This window comes from Schistocerca gregaria, chromosome 7 (assembly GCF_023897955.1).
Source record: "Schistocerca gregaria isolate iqSchGreg1 chromosome 7, iqSchGreg1.2, whole genome shotgun sequence".
NCBI lineage: Eukaryota > Metazoa > Arthropoda > Insecta > Orthoptera > Acrididae > Schistocerca > Schistocerca gregaria.
This window is the reverse complement of record NC_064926.1, coordinates 372,408,239-372,424,790: the sequence shown is the minus strand read 5'-3', so window position 1 is coordinate 372,424,790 and position 16,552 is coordinate 372,408,239. Positions and strand designations below refer to the sequence as shown.

The 16,552-nt window shown below is 42.7% G+C and overlaps 1 non-coding gene across 1 annotated transcript; it reads right to left on the bottom strand.

Moving 5' to 3' along the window:
- Positions 1-358: 358 nt before the first annotated feature.
- Trnas-cga (transfer RNA serine (anticodon CGA)) lies at positions 359-433 on the bottom strand. Its single transcript has one exon. It is a non-coding gene; the product is annotated as a tRNA-Ser (tRNA).
- Between the last annotated feature and the right edge of the window lie 16,119 nt (positions 434-16,552).

Genomic DNA, 16,552 nt, shown 5'->3' with positions numbered 1-16,552 from the left:
GTCACTAGGGTTTATGGAATACATAGATTTCACTGTGTATTGTTATTATGTAACTTCTTCCTTCGTCGTCCAAATATATTTGTCTTCGACCAGCACCGATGTGTCTTCACAGTTTTATAACTTTTCCTTAATAGATACATCTATTCTTGTTTCTTGTTTCATACTTAAGGCTGACCTTCTTACATCACAATTTGTATACCTTTTGGTCAAAATGTTTACACTGAATATTATTCCGGTCCTTTGGTTATGTCATTTATACCGAAAGGTAATCGTGATAATCAATCTGGTAGTATCCAGAATGAGATTTTCACTCACCGGAGTGTGCGATGATATGAATCTTCCTGACAGATTAAAATTGTGCGTGGGACCGAGACTCGAACTCAGGACCTTTGCCTTTCGAGGGCAAGTGCTCTACCAGCTGAGCTACCCAAGCATGACTCACGACCTGTCCTCACAGCTTTAATTGTGCCAGTACCTCGTCTACTAACGTCCAAATTTCACAGAAGCTCTTCTGCAGAAGATCGATTTTAAGTGATTGTACTGTACCCTTTGATAATAGCTACCTTCTTTTCGGAATTTACCAGTCGACGTCTTGTTTTCTCTTTCTTGATGTTGTGATCCTGCTACACAGTTTCACGTACTAGACGGCTGACTCCTTTTCCGACTGCAGAGGGGCTAGGGCTATAAGAGGGTTTCTACATTTAAACAGCTCGGTACGAAATGACAAAACAATGTTTCCGTAATTATTCTGTATTCAAATAAATTCACAACGCACAACAGCTGTCAGTTAGCAGAGCTTTTCAGACAAATTGTTCATACATGATGCCTCAGTGCCTTCCCAGGAGCATAAGATCGCACTTAATCCGAGACAGCATGCCGTAGGGTCTGTATAAAATCATTCCTTTTTCTTAATGCTCGGCCATTGTAACGAGGCTCCTTTCTTTTCGGGACCCCACAGCCCCCTAGAAGCACGACTGCCAAGTACAAGAGCCCCTCACTCGTCAGTCCAAATTACTCATCCGTCGTCCCTATCTGTGCTGTGTCCTCATTCTTCTTTCTCATATTTGTGAATAAGTTCCAACAAAACCGGCACAGTACACGCGCTTTTCGCTACTACTAATTAAATATACCAAATTCACGTTCTTCACACGCTCATTTTTCATCCGTCTAGTGAAACGAAAGTGAGACGCGTTACTATCTTTTATAACTATATACACCACAACACAATGAACCTAATTTTCGAAATTCTTCTGTATTACGACATCTCAACTTCTTCGATTCTCTTCCTTCTCGGTTTTTTCCATCTTTCCCTACAATAGAATGCTGCGTTCGATATGTAAATTCTCCGAAATTTATTCTTCAGGTAAGGCCTATGTCTAGGTCTGAAACGCTATTTTTGCTAATACTTATCTCCTTTTCATGTCGTCCTTGCTCCGTCCCAGATGGGTTACTCCGTGATAGCCAATCCTGATGATAAGTCTCTCGATGTTCTCATTTCTGCTACTTTTATTGCCTCCGTCTCTCTACGATTTACTCTCAATCCGTATTCTGCACTCATTTGACTGTTCATTACCTTCAGCAGATACCGCAATACTTGTGCAGTTTCACTCAGGATAACAATGTTATCAGCGAATCTTATAATTAATATCCTTTCACCTTGAATTGTAATTCCACTATTGAAGCTTTCTTTTATTACCACCATTGCTTCTTCAATAGGCAGTTTGAACAGTAAGGGCGAAAGACTACATCCTATTTTTCACTCTTTTTAATCTCCGCACATCCGTTCTTGGTCTTACACTCCTATTGTCACTCTTGAGCTGTTAAGCTGATTGTGCGATAACTCTCGCACGTGTCGACTTTTCCAATCTTCAGAATTATTTGGATGATACTCTTCCGAAGGTCTGACTGACCATATATCGCCGGACTCTTTTTCACAACAACGTGAATAGTCATTTTGTTGCAATTTCCCACAATGATTTTAAAAAAATCCGATAGAGTTTTGTGTAACACGTCTTCCTTATTCGATCTTAAGCATTTCAAAACTTTTTTAAATTCCCATTCTCATACTGAATCCCCCATTTCTTCTATATTGATTGCTGTCTCTTCTTTCGCGTTATTAGACAACTCTTGCCCGTCTTCAGTGTACTCCTAACATCTATGAGCTCTGAATGCAGCAGTGGAATTCCTGTTGCACTCTGTGTTAACATCCATGGTTTAATTTCATCTACGAATCTTCACTTTTTTCGTGCAGACATTTGGTTTTAGTTCTCCTGCACTTTCCCTTTATTTTAGTGCAAAGTAACTTGTACTTCTGTATTCCGGAATTTCCCACAATTTTTTTTTCCTTCCTTCTTTCATCGACCATCTGAAGTAACTCTTCTGTTACCTGAGGTTTCCCCGCAGTTGTCTTCTTTGTACCTACGTTTTCTTTCTAACTTCTCTGAATGTTTTTTTCAGAGACACCCATTCCTCTTCAGCTGGGCTTCGTACTGAGATACTCCTTATCACAGTATCTGTAACCTCAGAGAACTTCGGAGTATCTCTTCATTCTTTAGTGCTCCTATATCCCTCTTACTTGCGTTTTCATTTTCCTGATCAGTCCCCCAAACGTCGGCCTACTTTTCCTCTGAGTCTATATTCGTTCCTGTATCCTTACAATACGCTATTTGATTTAGGAATCTCCGCTTATCATGATGTAATGTAACTGAAATCTTCCCATGTCTCCTGGCATCTTCCAAGTTTACTTCTAGCACAGGGTGTTCGCTATTACTATCCGAAATAATTTACTGCAGAACTCAATTAGTTTCACTCCCCTCTCATTCCTAGTATTAAGCTCATATTCTCCAATAATCTTTTCTAGTACTGCCTCACCTACAACCGCATTACAGTACCTTGTGAGTATTAGATTTTGATTCACTTTCAGGTACTGAATTACCCGTTGCATGTCCTCACATACTTTTTCTATCGCTTCATCTTCAGCTTGTGACGTCAGCATGTATACCTGGACTATCGCTGAACGTGTTGGTTTGATGTAGATTCTGAAGGGAACAATTCTGTCACTTAAATGTCCACAGTACCGCTCTCTGCTGTACCTTCCTAACCATAGCAAATCCTATCCCCAATATATCACTTATTGCTGCTGTTGATATTACGCGAACCTCATTTGACGAGTTATGGTTTTCTTGACATTTCATTTTCCTGAGCCCCACTACATGCGTACTGAGCCATAGCATTTCCATTTTCAGAATTTATTGCTTTACCACCTCATTTAAACTTGCGACATTCCACGCCTCGACTTATATAACTTTATCCTTTCGTTCGTTATCGAATCTTTTTCTCATGGTCATCTCCCCCTTGGCAGTCCTGTCAAGGAAATCCGAAGGGGAACTAGTCCCGAATCTTTTTCCAATGACAGATCATCTGACACATTTTCAAAGTACGGTCAAACGTCCTGTGGATATACAAGATAAATCTTTACTGTAGCTGTTTCCATTGCCTTCTTTATCCTCATACCGTTGACCGTTCCTGATTCTTCAGCCTTTAGGAGCAGTTTCCACCCAAGTACAAGAGAGTGCCCTGAATTACTGTCCGCTCCTCCACCCACCTTTCACAAGGCCGCTGGCAAAATTTAAGCCGTGGCGCGATTCGAAATCGGGACTGAAGATATTTTAATCATTTTTAAGGGACGCCATCCCTATACAGCTGTACAAGTTGAACCCATCATGGTGGTGTTGTACACGTATTTGCAATTCAGTATTCAATAAATAACAAAAACAATTAAAGGAGAGCAAATGCGGGATACAAGAACTTAGAGGTGTTCAGCGGCATTGGTTATTCAGGTAAGCCAACGATAAATGATATGAGAGACTATAGGATTCATTTAATTGATTGAAGCTTCCCTCTAAAATTTATTTTTTACAACTCTTACACAAATCTGCCTCAAGTTACGGGCATCAAATCCATTACAAAAGAAAAATGCCCCTACAATGATACCATAGATTGTGGTCTTTCAATGTATTCTATGTAACAGTTACATTATCCCGCCTGTCACAGCTTATTCCTTTGGGGCTCGGAATTCTCACAGGCGTCGATCCAATTACACACCACAAAAACACGCGAAGCCCATTCTAGAACAAACTAAGATCTAGGATGAGAACCCCTTTGGCGCTGGCGTAATTAGGCAGAACAATAAAAATTTGCAATCAAAATTCTAAGATTATGCAAATAACAAAGTATTATATAGTGAAGAGTGAGAAATACAGTGTTGCTTGAGTGAGCTTTCAGATAAAGGCGGGAGTCCACACTCGAGGCCAAGCTCTTTGTGGGGATCTTTTAGAACGGTAAACTCAATTGCACGCACGTAGTTACACCAGCCCGCTGCTGCTCCAGACGAGCATACAGCTAACAGCAAATAAAACAGTATCTTTACTCGAAATCGCTTGAGAATTTACTCTCCAATTTTAAAACAGCAATATTTACGAGCGCCAAATGTTAACTTGAATGTGGCGGTCACCAGATAGTAATTCACTTACGCCACTGGATACTTGCCCGGTAGGTAATGTTTAAAAGAAGTCACTCACAAATTTTTTTTATTTTCAACCACAGGCACAGCTGTTGCAGAAGTCACAAAAAAATCACTATTTACACATTCGCCATTCTCAAAACAGAGTCACAAGACCCGCTTAAGCATGGCGCCACTTAAAAAAGGCTTAAATTCAACTAACTTCCAGTAATGTGAGGTGAGACTTACTGACCAGAAGACATCTGGCACCTTACACCGATCGAAGAACAGGTGAGTAATACACAATACCAAGAGTTATATTTTCAGTTTCGATCATCAAACGAATTTACTCACAGCCACCTCTTTCACTATCTAGCAATTTAGATCAGTCAACGTTCACTTAACGGCCAAACCATTCCGTCCGCCAGCAGGAGTAATTGCAAAATCCGCCTCTGGGCTTGTGCAAGACATATCGGCTGTCCATTTCAGTCATCTCGATGCTAGCTGGCTCAAATCTCTCAGTTCTGCTCTCTGGAACCTTTCAACCAGAACCATACCTCTGCCCAATTGATCATTGCGCTTTCGGGTCCGCTATTTAAAACATAAGAAATTGCGCCCAAATCGCTGTCAATGTTCCACGTGGCTGGAAGCGATGATCGATAGCGACCAAATATGCTGGACTACGTCACGGCCGTGGCATCAGCAACTCTTGCGAATCGTCACCGCTCAATTGGACTTCGCACCTGGAACCTTCTCTCACTATACGCTCACACTAGATCAATAGTAGTGTCTATTACCGTATTTATTTAAATGTCTCATCGAAAGGCTTTATTCGATTTTTTTTATCTGGTGGAAATTAGACTGTGTTGTCATTCTAATCGATATGAAGTATTTCCCAAATGTAGGAATCCTCCTTAATTGTGTCATGCCTCTATTAGTTTTTCTCACACTACAGTTGCAGTAATTTATGAGCCGGCCGCACGTAGCGATATGGGCTGCCGGGCTTATGTGGCGAGACGGTGGCACGCTCGTCGTGCGAGTACAGCACAGCACAGCCGCTTTGACCGCTAACGGCCATCTAATTGCGTTTTTGTAACATCACAGGTTCAAATGGGACTGCCCAAATTGCGACGCGACGCGACTGGGACGCGACACGCGCCTGCGCCACGTCGGGCGGCGTTGTGGTTCAGACACAGTTCCTCACGCCGCACGTCGCGCGTTCCTCGCTAGCACCGTGGGAAATTAGAGGCGGGGAGCGGAAAAGTTGTCCGGCCATATGCTCACATCGGAACGGTGCGTATGAGCAATGGCAGTATGCCCATACGATAAAATTTTCCCTTGCTGTGTACTTAATTTCATTGCCTTTGGGTAGTGTTTCGTTTTTCGTCATTTAAACGCTCCATATTTCTTCGTTAGTACATTATACTTTTCTTTTATTTATATCTGTATAGTTTTGTTTTGTTTTTCTTCTGTCAAGAAAAATGCATACATCAATAACTTATGGGACATTGGTCGCTGCAATTGCATCATTTGCCTCCGCGATGTTTTCAGATCACAAGAAGGGACAGAGGGTAGTGAATAAGGAAGCAAGGAGTATTATTAATTCATGTGATTAAGAAACAAGGTAGGAAAGTAAAACACGGTTATCTTCTCGCTGCCTAGTATGCTGGCGTTTCTGTACGGTCTGTTACAAAAATTTAGAAACGGATAATCTCCACAGGTGTGATCCCTATGTGCTCGTAGTAAAAAGCGTCCAAGATCTGATGTATAGAAGTCTCACTGTGATTACTCTGATATGGAAGCAATAATGAAATACGACACACTGTACGAGATGCATCTCAACATCACATTTCCACCGCAAGCTAGAAACAGTGGAAAAGCAGTTACAAATAACCATGTTTTAATTGGTTCGCCGTGACGAGAAAAAGCATTTCAATTGTTGCAAGCACATTATCATCATTAATAAACTAATTATACAACAGGCTACACAAACTAAGAAAATAGTCGGTTTTATTACAAAAGTAGGAAGTTCCTAAAAGAGTGTTATGATTATATATATTTAATTTGTTGAAATGCACTGCTCACAAAGCCAGATCTACTTTCATGACAATGTTTCCCGAACTCCAACTCACAAGGCACACATGGCTAGCTTGTGCTTTCCTGTCGCGCGCATTATCCTCCGTTGCTGACAATACACTGACCATTGTGTTGTGAGACAGATCAGTTGTTTATTTTTCTCAATAACAACTACTTTATTTGCGATCACACATTGTCAGTTTGGCAAGCCATAGGTGAGGAACCAGTACTGGCATGTGCCTATCATTCTGCCTGAAGGAACGGTCGTCCTTATTTTAATACTGCTCAGATCAAGAAAGGAATAAAATCCCTTGGTAAGTTTCCATTCCAGTCGCTCAGTGTTAAAAATACGATGGGTTACGTGGATTCCACCTAAATTCCAACGGAATTGGCAATATATTTTTGTGTGAGTTGTTAATCTTTTCTCATTCGAAGAAGCATCACCGTTTGTGAGTAACGGCCACATTTCTCTTGGTGGATGGTTTAATTGTACTTCCTTTGTCACAGTGTAATTTGCCAAACTCATCTCACAGCAGCTATTGAGACAGAATTCCGAAACGGGGTGCCTCATTAAACAAGTAATTGGCAATCACCGAGCCCAATAGCTTCCGAAAAACCTCATACTGTCGGTTTGCAGTAACATAAAAGAAGAAACTTCGTGGTATTTTCATACTAGGAGGTTCTTGTTTCGCTAGCTGTCGATAACTCTTAAAAAATTACAGTCACTGGAGTGAAATAAATAAATATATCGCTATAGGTAACAAGTTCCTCGTGTCTAAGAATTGGAAAAACACTCTCCTCCTTGTGTGCTATCATTCGCCAAACTGCCGTTTCGACGTCTCGAGCAGTTTAGGAGATATGAGAGATGTTGCGAGTATTTCATTCTCGCGGGCGTGAGATCGGAAGTGAGCCCGCTACATGGGATCCATTTTCTCGAGATCGGAGGCATATAGAGACCTAAACAAAAATTTGGCATGTTAGCTAAATTTCATACTCAGCAACATATGGTGTAATATGCACCAAACGCAAAATCATAGCGACCCCTAATTTTCGTTGCAAACTTTTTGAGTTTTGCGTAGTGTCTTACTAAAATGTGTACATCACAATAAGAATGGTCATTAGCGAATTGATGGACAGCTTCGTCACGAAGCTGACATATACCGCTACAAATAAGGCAAAAATCATATATTTTCAGTGAACAGTTTCTGTAAAATCGTTTGAGAAAGATAACAGGGTGAGCGCGCTTCGATTCTGTCAGCGCAGAGCGTCGCCAGTCGGCTCGTGCGAAGTGTGGTGTACGCGTCGCAATATGCTGCGGACCCGCGCGACTCGTGCGGCACGTGCGTGTCGCGCTGTAGTGTCGTGTCACGTCACACGTGCTATACGCGTCTCAATTTGCGCCTAGCCTAAGACCATCACCTCTGGCGCGCATTGAAACTCCGCGGCACCCGGTACTAAAGTAACGGGTAAAGGTAAGTACAACCATGAATGAACAATACAATCATGATCCTAGACGTACAGTATGTGATGCTCTCTCCTACGGCAAAAGAAATTTCCGACGTTCTCATAAATGCATAAAAATACAGATTTTCGGTATATCAATTTGCGTGGTTGTTGTAACCATCTGATCTTCAGAGAAGAAAGGCTTTTAAAACATGGGAAAGCACAGAACAGGTGAGTTTCTCTTTTGCCCTTATGGGGTACATGGTTGATGGATATCACGTACTCTTACGTTGTAGCAGTTCACTTTGCCGCTATAATAGAGCACTGAACACTAACCAGTATATAAAATCTCTCTTATAGGAGTAGCGACTCAGACTGGTAGTCAGTATATTCTGGGTCCCAGGTTGCAACGTCGTCATTTCCCAAATACTGAATAAAAGACATCAGCAAATGGGGCCGAAGACTTTCGGTATAAGAAGTCTCCTTCTGCCAACGGCCTGCTCACACCATGCGGTGGAGCTCGCGGAAGGAGGTTCAGGGCACTGTCTTGCCCTGGGCGTGGCAAACTGCTCCTAAGAGATGGAAGAATCAGCCATGATCAACAGCATGTGGACGCGGAATACAATGAAATCCACTGTATTAAAGATACATGCGCATACACAGGACACGTAGCCCGTAATTGAAAAGTTCTACTGATGATATCTCCATTAGCAGAAGATTCTGTACTACTCTCCCATTCGGATCTCCTTCTTACCAACGGGCAGGTGACCATGGAAAGAAAGATTAAGTATGCAACGAAAGAGTAAGAAGATGCGAGTCGGTGCGTGGAATGTTATAAGCTTAAACGAGTCAGGGTAATGCTAAGATCACTTAGTTATAGCGTGGATCAATGAAATCAAATAGAAGGAAGATAAGGTTTTCTGGTCTGATGAGTGTAGGGTAATACCAACAGGAGCACAAAACGGTACAACAGGAGTAGGATTAGTTATGAATAGGAAAGTAGGATAGAGAGTATGTTACTGTGAATAGTACAGTGATAGGACTTCTCTATTCAGAATGGACAACAACACAACGTCAACTAGAATAGATCAAGCATACGTGCCGATGTCGAAAGCAGATGATGAAGAGATAGAGAGGGTGTTTTATGTGAGGATTCTCAATGGATAATTTAGTACTTAAAGGGAGATGAAAATCTAGTAGTCATGTGGAACTGGAATACCGCATTAGGGGAAGGAGATAAAGGAAGGGTTACAGCAGAATATGCGTTTGGTAATCTAGTACGTAAACGGAGATGAAAATCTAGTACCCATGCGGAAGTGGAATCCCGCATTAGGGGAAAGAGAGGAAGAAATGCTTACAGCAGAATAAGCGATTGGTAGTAGGAAAGAGAGGGGAGAAAGAATTACTGAGATCTGCATTAGTTTGCAGCTAGTAATAGGAAATACACCTTTCAAGAATCGCACGAGAATGAGGTATACTTCGAGAAGGCCGACGGGTATAGAAAGATTCCCGGTAGATTAGAAGACGATCATGCAGAGAATCCGGAATCATATAGAGGATTACAAGGCATAAACAGGAGCAGATACAGACTCAGACAAATTTTAGTAATACTGAAAACGACGGTGTAATCGAGAAGAAGAAATGCGCAAAGAAAATGGCTGAAATGGCTCTGAGCACTATGGGACTCAACTGCTGTGGTCATAAGTCCCCTAGAACTACTTAAACCTAACTAACCTAAGGACATCACACACATCCATGCCCGAGGCAGGAGTCGAACCTGCGACCGTAGAAGTCACGCGGTTCCGGACTGAGCGCCTAGAACCGCTAGACCACCGCGGCCGGCAATGTGTAAAGATATGGGATACGGAAGTATTAAGGAATTAAGATATTTGCTTGTAGTAGGCTACACATACTGGGATAATAAATAGTTCAGGAAGTAGTTCAGCTGAAGTGGAAGGGAAATCTCTAAAATAGGCTATCACAGAAGGCGGAAAGAAGATCTTAGGTACAAGGAAGTAAAAGCGAAGCCGGCAAGAGTGGCCGAGTGGTTCTAGGCGCTACAGTCTGGAACCGCACGACCGCTACGGTTACAGGTTCGAATCCTACCTCGGGCATGGGTGTGTGTGGTGTCCTTAGGTTAGTTAGGTTTCAGTAGTTCTAAGTTCTAGGGGACTGATGACCTCAGAAGTTAAGTCCTATAGTGCTCAGAGCCATTTCAAGTAAATGCGAAGAAACCGTGAACACTAGAGAAAATACTTAACTTGTTCAACGAAAGGAAGAAGTACAGAAATGTTCAGGGAAATTTTAGACTACAGATATCAAAGGTGCTTAGGAATAAAATAAAAAAGAATTGCACGGAAACTAAAGCGAAGCGTTCGTAAAAAAATGTGAAGATATCGAAAAGGAAATGATTGTCGGAAGCACTGACTGAGCATGTAGAAAAATCAGAACCTCCTTCGGTCAAAGTAAATGCAAAGGCGGTAGCATTAAGAATGAAGTGGGAATTCCGGTGTTAATTGAAGAGGAGAGAGAGGATAGGTGGAAAGCATTCACGGAAGGCCTCTTTGAAGGCGAGTATATGTCTGATGACGTGTCAGAAGAAGAAACAAGAATCGATAGTAAATACATAGAGGATTCAGTTTTAAAACCGGAATTTAAAAGATCTTAGTAAGACTTAAGCTCGAATACGGTAGAAAGGGCTGATAACATTCCACTGGAATTTCAGAAATCATTGGGAAAAGTGGCAGCAAAACGACTGTCCACGATGGTGTGCAGGATGTATGAAACTGTTGATATCACATCAAACTTTCGGAGGAACGTCATATACGTTATTCCGAAGACCGCAGAAGTCGACATGTGCGAGAATTTCGCCTAAGCAGCTTAGCAGCTGAGGCACCCAAGCTGCTGACAAGAATAACATACAGAAGAATGGAAAAGAAAGCAGATTATCTGTTAGATAACGATCACTTTGACTTTAGGAAATGTGAAGGTTCCAAAGGGGCAGTACTGAGGTTGCAGTTGATAATTGAAGCTAGACTGAAGAACGCTCAAGACATGTTCCTAGGATCTGATCATCTGGGAAAAGCGTTAGACTCCGTAAAATGGTACCACTTGTTAAAAATTCCGAAAAAATTGGAGTTGTTTATAGGGAAAGACTGGTAATACGCAATATCTACAGAAGCCAAGAGGGAATAATAAAAGTGGAAGACCAAGAACGAAAATCTAGGACCAGAATGTGTGTAAGTCAGACATATAATCTTTCGCTCCTACTTTTCAATCTATAGAATGAAGATGCATGACGGAAAAATAAGGTTGAAGAGTGGGATTAACATTCAAGGTAAAACGACGTCAGTGATAAGATTGACTGATAACATTGCTATCCTCAGTGAAAGTGAACAAAAATTACAGGATCTCGTTACTGGAATAAATAATCAAATGAGTAGAGAATAATGACTGAGAGTAAACGGAAGAAAGGCAACAGTAACGAGAAGTAGCAGAAATGAGAAGAATACAATACAAACATCAGAATCGGAGATCACGAAGTAGTCGAAGTTCAGGAATTCTGGCCGCAGCAGGCACTGTTCAGGGTTCGTGAATACTCCGTCCAAAATTTAGATTTTCCAAGATGGGTCCACGTTACGGTGGAGAGGGATGTGACAGCGGAGCGATATAGGACAGCATAGGAAATTGAGGGCGAACACTTTTCTTTTTGTCATCAGTCTTCTGACTGGATTGATGCGGCCCACCACGAATTTCTCTCCTGTGCTAACTTCTTCTCAAGAGTAGCACTTGCAACCTACGTACTCAATTATTTGCTGGATCTGTTCCAATCTCTGTGTTCCTCCACAATTTTTGCTCTCTACAGCTCCCTCTAGTACCATTGAAGTCATTCCCTCATGTCTTATCAGATGTATTATCATCCTGTCCGCTCTTCTTGTAGGTGTTTTACACATATTCATTTCCTCTCCGATTCTGCGCAGAACCTTCTCATTCCTTACATTTCAAGTGCACCTAATCTTCAACATTCGTCTGTAGCACCACATCTCAAATACTTTGATTCTCTTCTGTTCCGGTATTCCCACAGTCCATGTTTTTGTACCACACAATGTAGTACTCCAAACGTAAATTCTGAGAAATTTCTACCTCAAATTAAGACTGATATTTGATATTAGTAACTTCTCTCGACCAAGAATGAACTTTTTGCCATTACCAGTGTGCTTTTGATGTCCGCCTTGCTCCGACCGTCATTGGTTATTTTACTGCCTAGGTAGCAGAATTCCTTAACTTCATCTACCTCATGACCATAAATCATGATGTTAAGTTTCTCGCTGTTCTCATTTCTACAACATCTCATTACCTTCGTCTTTCTTCGATATACTCTCAGTCCACACTCTGTACTCATCAGACTGTTCAATTCGTTCAGAAGCTAATGTAATTCTTCTCCACTTTCACTCAGGATAGCAATGTCATCAGCGAACCGTATCACTGATATCCTTTCACCTCGAATTTCAATTCCACACCTGAACCTTTCTTTTATTTCCACCACTGCTCCCTCGATCTGCAGATAGAACAGTAGGGGCTTAAAGGCTACATCCTTGTCTTATACCCTTTTTAAAAGGAGCACTTCGTTCTTGGTCGTCCACTCTTATTATTCCTTCTTGCTTGTTGTACGTATTGTACATTATCGGTCTCTCCCTACAGCTTACCCCTAGTTTTCTCAGAATTTCTAACACCTTGCACAATTTTATATTATCGAACACTTTTTCCAGGTCGACAAATCCTATTGAAACGAGGCAATGTGATGTGCACGAATGACAACGCTTCAGATAACCAATAGACTTAAGAATATGACGTGGCTTCAGAAAGTAACTCGGTTGTTGTACGGGCAAAGAAACTTAAGTTGTAGTCTTTTTTAACTAAGCCAGCGCCTATTAGCATGCAGCCGGATGGCAGACAGACGGACGGTCAAAGCGGAGTTAGCGTGCTGAAGGGTTTCGATAGGAGCCGGGAGGGGCACGGTAGGCCGACATAGTGACTTGCAAGAATTTGAACACAGAAAAGCCAGGGGTAGCTCAGAAATACTACGCAGCACCCACAGAAGGGCACCCCTTGGGGATGGAGAAGGTGGACTGTTCCGAACAAAGGCTGCCGAATTGTAAAAAAGCATGTCGTATGAAAAACTTTAAATTAGAGCAGAGGGCCAGATTAAAATTCGCAGAAGAGTGTAAATCAAAAGTGTATTTGCGCAGAAAGCAACAGGGAAAGTACAAGGTAAAATGTGTCTGTTTTAAGGACAGAGATGGTGACTAACGTCACACGTGGTTTTGTGGGGAAGACGGAGCGCACAGTTCACCAGTGTTGAGGACTAGCGGTTAGATAGGGGAGCAGTACGGATGGCCGGCAGTTGCACTCCCGCAAGATCACCAACTAAGTTTTGCTTTGTGGCTAAATCTAGCCCGCTAGTTAGGGAAAAATTACCACTATGTAAGCCTTTAGCAAAATGCATATAGCTTTCATAAATCATTTTCTTTTTAACGTAATATGTTAAATGTGATACCTTATAATTTGAGGAATCAGAATGCTTAAGCAGTAAGGTTCCATCAATACCCATGGTTTGGTAGAATCCAACTTCCGTTAGAGTGGCCACTTTACCCGACCTTCCTCTACTTCTCAAATATACCTCGATTTATTTATCACCTAGATAACATCTAGTACCTTCTCAGCCTGTGAAGCCTCCAACTGTCCTCTTCTTTTCTGGGCGTTTCATTCCATTTTCTCCTTTTTTTTTTTTGCAAAGGAATTTATTATTCGCAATAGCCATGTCATTCAAGTTAATACCGTGCTTCCTTATAATCAACATACACAGGCTACGTTAATGAGAGGAACGAGAAATAAGGAACCGATTTTGATCCCACCATGCTGACAAGGGAACCTCCCCATCGCACCCCCTTCAGATTTAGTTATAAGTTGGCACAGTGGATAGGCCTTGAAAAACTGAACACACATCAATCGAGAAAAAGGGAAGAAGTTTAGTGGAACTACGAAAAAAATAAGCAAAATATACAAACTGAGTAGTCCATGTGCAAGGTAAGCAACATCAAGGATTATCTAAGGTGAGGAGCACCGTGGTCCCGTGGTTAGCGTGAGCAACTCCGCGACGAGAGGTCCTCGGTTCAAGGTTTCCCCCGAGCGAAAAGGTTATTTTTTTAATTTCAGACCATTATCAAAGTTCAAGCACTCACAAATAATCAACGTTGCTCTCCAAAACTCCAGGACATGTTCAGATTTGCTTGTACATATGCAGGATTTGACGGTCTACACACAGAAAAATTTGAAAACGTTAGAAACATGTTTTGACAGAGCACAGAGAAAACTGTGCGACTGTGAAACTGTTGCATTCATTTTTTGAAGTTTATGTGACAAACTCTTATGTTTTCATCACTTTTTTGGGAGTGATTATCACAATCACGAGAAAACATAAATAGGGCAAGGTAGAAGAATCTTTTTACCCATTCGCCAAGTGTACAAGTTAGGATGGTCGACAACATATTCCTGTCATGTGACGAACATGCCGTCACCAGTGTTGTATAGAATATATCAGACGTGTTTTCCTATGGAGGAATCGGTTGACCTATGACCTTGCGATCAAATGTTTTCGTTTCCCATTGGAGAGCCACGTCCTTTCGTCTACTAATCGTGCGGTTTTGCGGTGCCGTCGCAAAACACAGACACTAAACTTATTACAGTGAACAGGGACGTCAATGAACGAACGACAGATCATAACTTTGCGAAAATGAAGAAAGTAAAATTTACACTCAAAGGAAGATTTTAACCAAGGATATCTTGTTCCGCAGCTGCTCATTCTAACCACGGGACCACGGCACTGGTGAGCGCGTATTGTCCTTGATGTTGCCTATCTTCCACATGGGCTACTCAGTTTGTATATTTTGTTTACTTTTCTTTCATAGTTCCACACAACTTCTTCCTGTTTTCTCGATTGATGTGTGTTAAGTTTTTCAAGACCTATCCACTGTGCCAACTTGTAACTAAATCTGAGGGGGTGCGATGGGGAGGTTCCCTTGTGAGTAAGACGGTTTGGGGAATACGGATATTAGGCTACTATTCAGATGTAGATGAAATGCACTTTGCTGTGGATACGTTCGGGAAAAATCTCTTATAAAAAGTGTTCATATCTGGACGTTCGGATTATATTGTCAGGGTACGTTAACTCACAAGGTGGGAGTTTCGTTTTTTGGTTATGGCTGCAGACCACGATGTGGAGAAATGAAAGCAGTAGAGGGCTTGGTTCAGGCGCAGCACCCTCTGCGTGACTGACGTGCACAACCCTGTGATTCCTCCAGGCGAAATCCCACAAATCCCTCTCCGGCGCTAAATAACACGGCAGCGGGAGGCACTGCGGCAATCTGTTATTTAACGGGTCGCTGTTTTAAGCCGCTTGGCAGGTGAAGCGGCGACGAGCAGAAGGAACAACAACTACGTTCCGCCGCCCCACACTGAGCCGGGACGAGCGGGAGCCGGGAGAGGATTTTCAAAAAGAGGAAATGACTGCGGCGGCGAGCAGTCTGCCGGGCCCCCGCCTGTAATTTCGGACGGCGTAATTCGGACTGCAGGGAGACGCCAAGTTGCGGCGTCCTGTCATTAGCGGTGGCTCGTCGGTCGGCCGGATTCTCGGCTTGCCTCGTTAGCGCGGCCTTGTTCCCCTGAGCGATCGGTATCCGAGAGGGAAGCCACGCCATCGGCCGAACGTCCGGGTTTACGGTTACCGGAGCCCCTCCGCTCTCAGGAGGACCAGTCCGCTATCTCGTAACTCTCAGGGAAACACAACACTCCATACCGACATCACGTCAAATGTCAAATCGACACAGCGTTCCATTATACCGAACTAGCTGAGAACCCCACGTTTCCCGGGTATGTATCTATTCCTCTTTACCCTTCTCCTTCGCCCTCCTCTGCGTCTCTCTGCTCCCTCTCTCTGTCCACCTCCTCCATTCCTCTTCTCAGTTTATGTCCTCCCGTCTGTATCTCTGTACGTATGCTCCTCCCCGCCCAATCTGCTTTTCCCCACTCTGCCGGTCTCCTCCTGCTCTCTCTGAGACCATCTTTCCTCCCCATTTCCTTGTCATTCCTCTTATACCGTCAATGAGGATCAGAGGAAATCGCATACGGTCCGTCACCTGTAGGAGGAAGTATGGTACACTCTACTGAAGGCCCGATCAAAATCTGTGGAGATGATCGCTGTTCTCATGGAGTATGCTGAAGTGATCGTAAGACCATGCAGTTGCCAGTGGCTATTTATATTTTGGCTCCCTCTTGCCCTCTCTGTCCTTCCTCTTCCATTTCTCTGCCAATTCTCCACTCCCTCTCACCATGTCATTCTCCGCCTCTTCCTTCACCCTCTCTTTCTGTGCATCTTCTCCTCCCCTTTTCTCTCTCCACGCTATCTCTCCCACCATAATAGGGGGTTGCTGATTCTCACCCTCTCAGTGTTTCCTTGTAGATAGTAACTACACT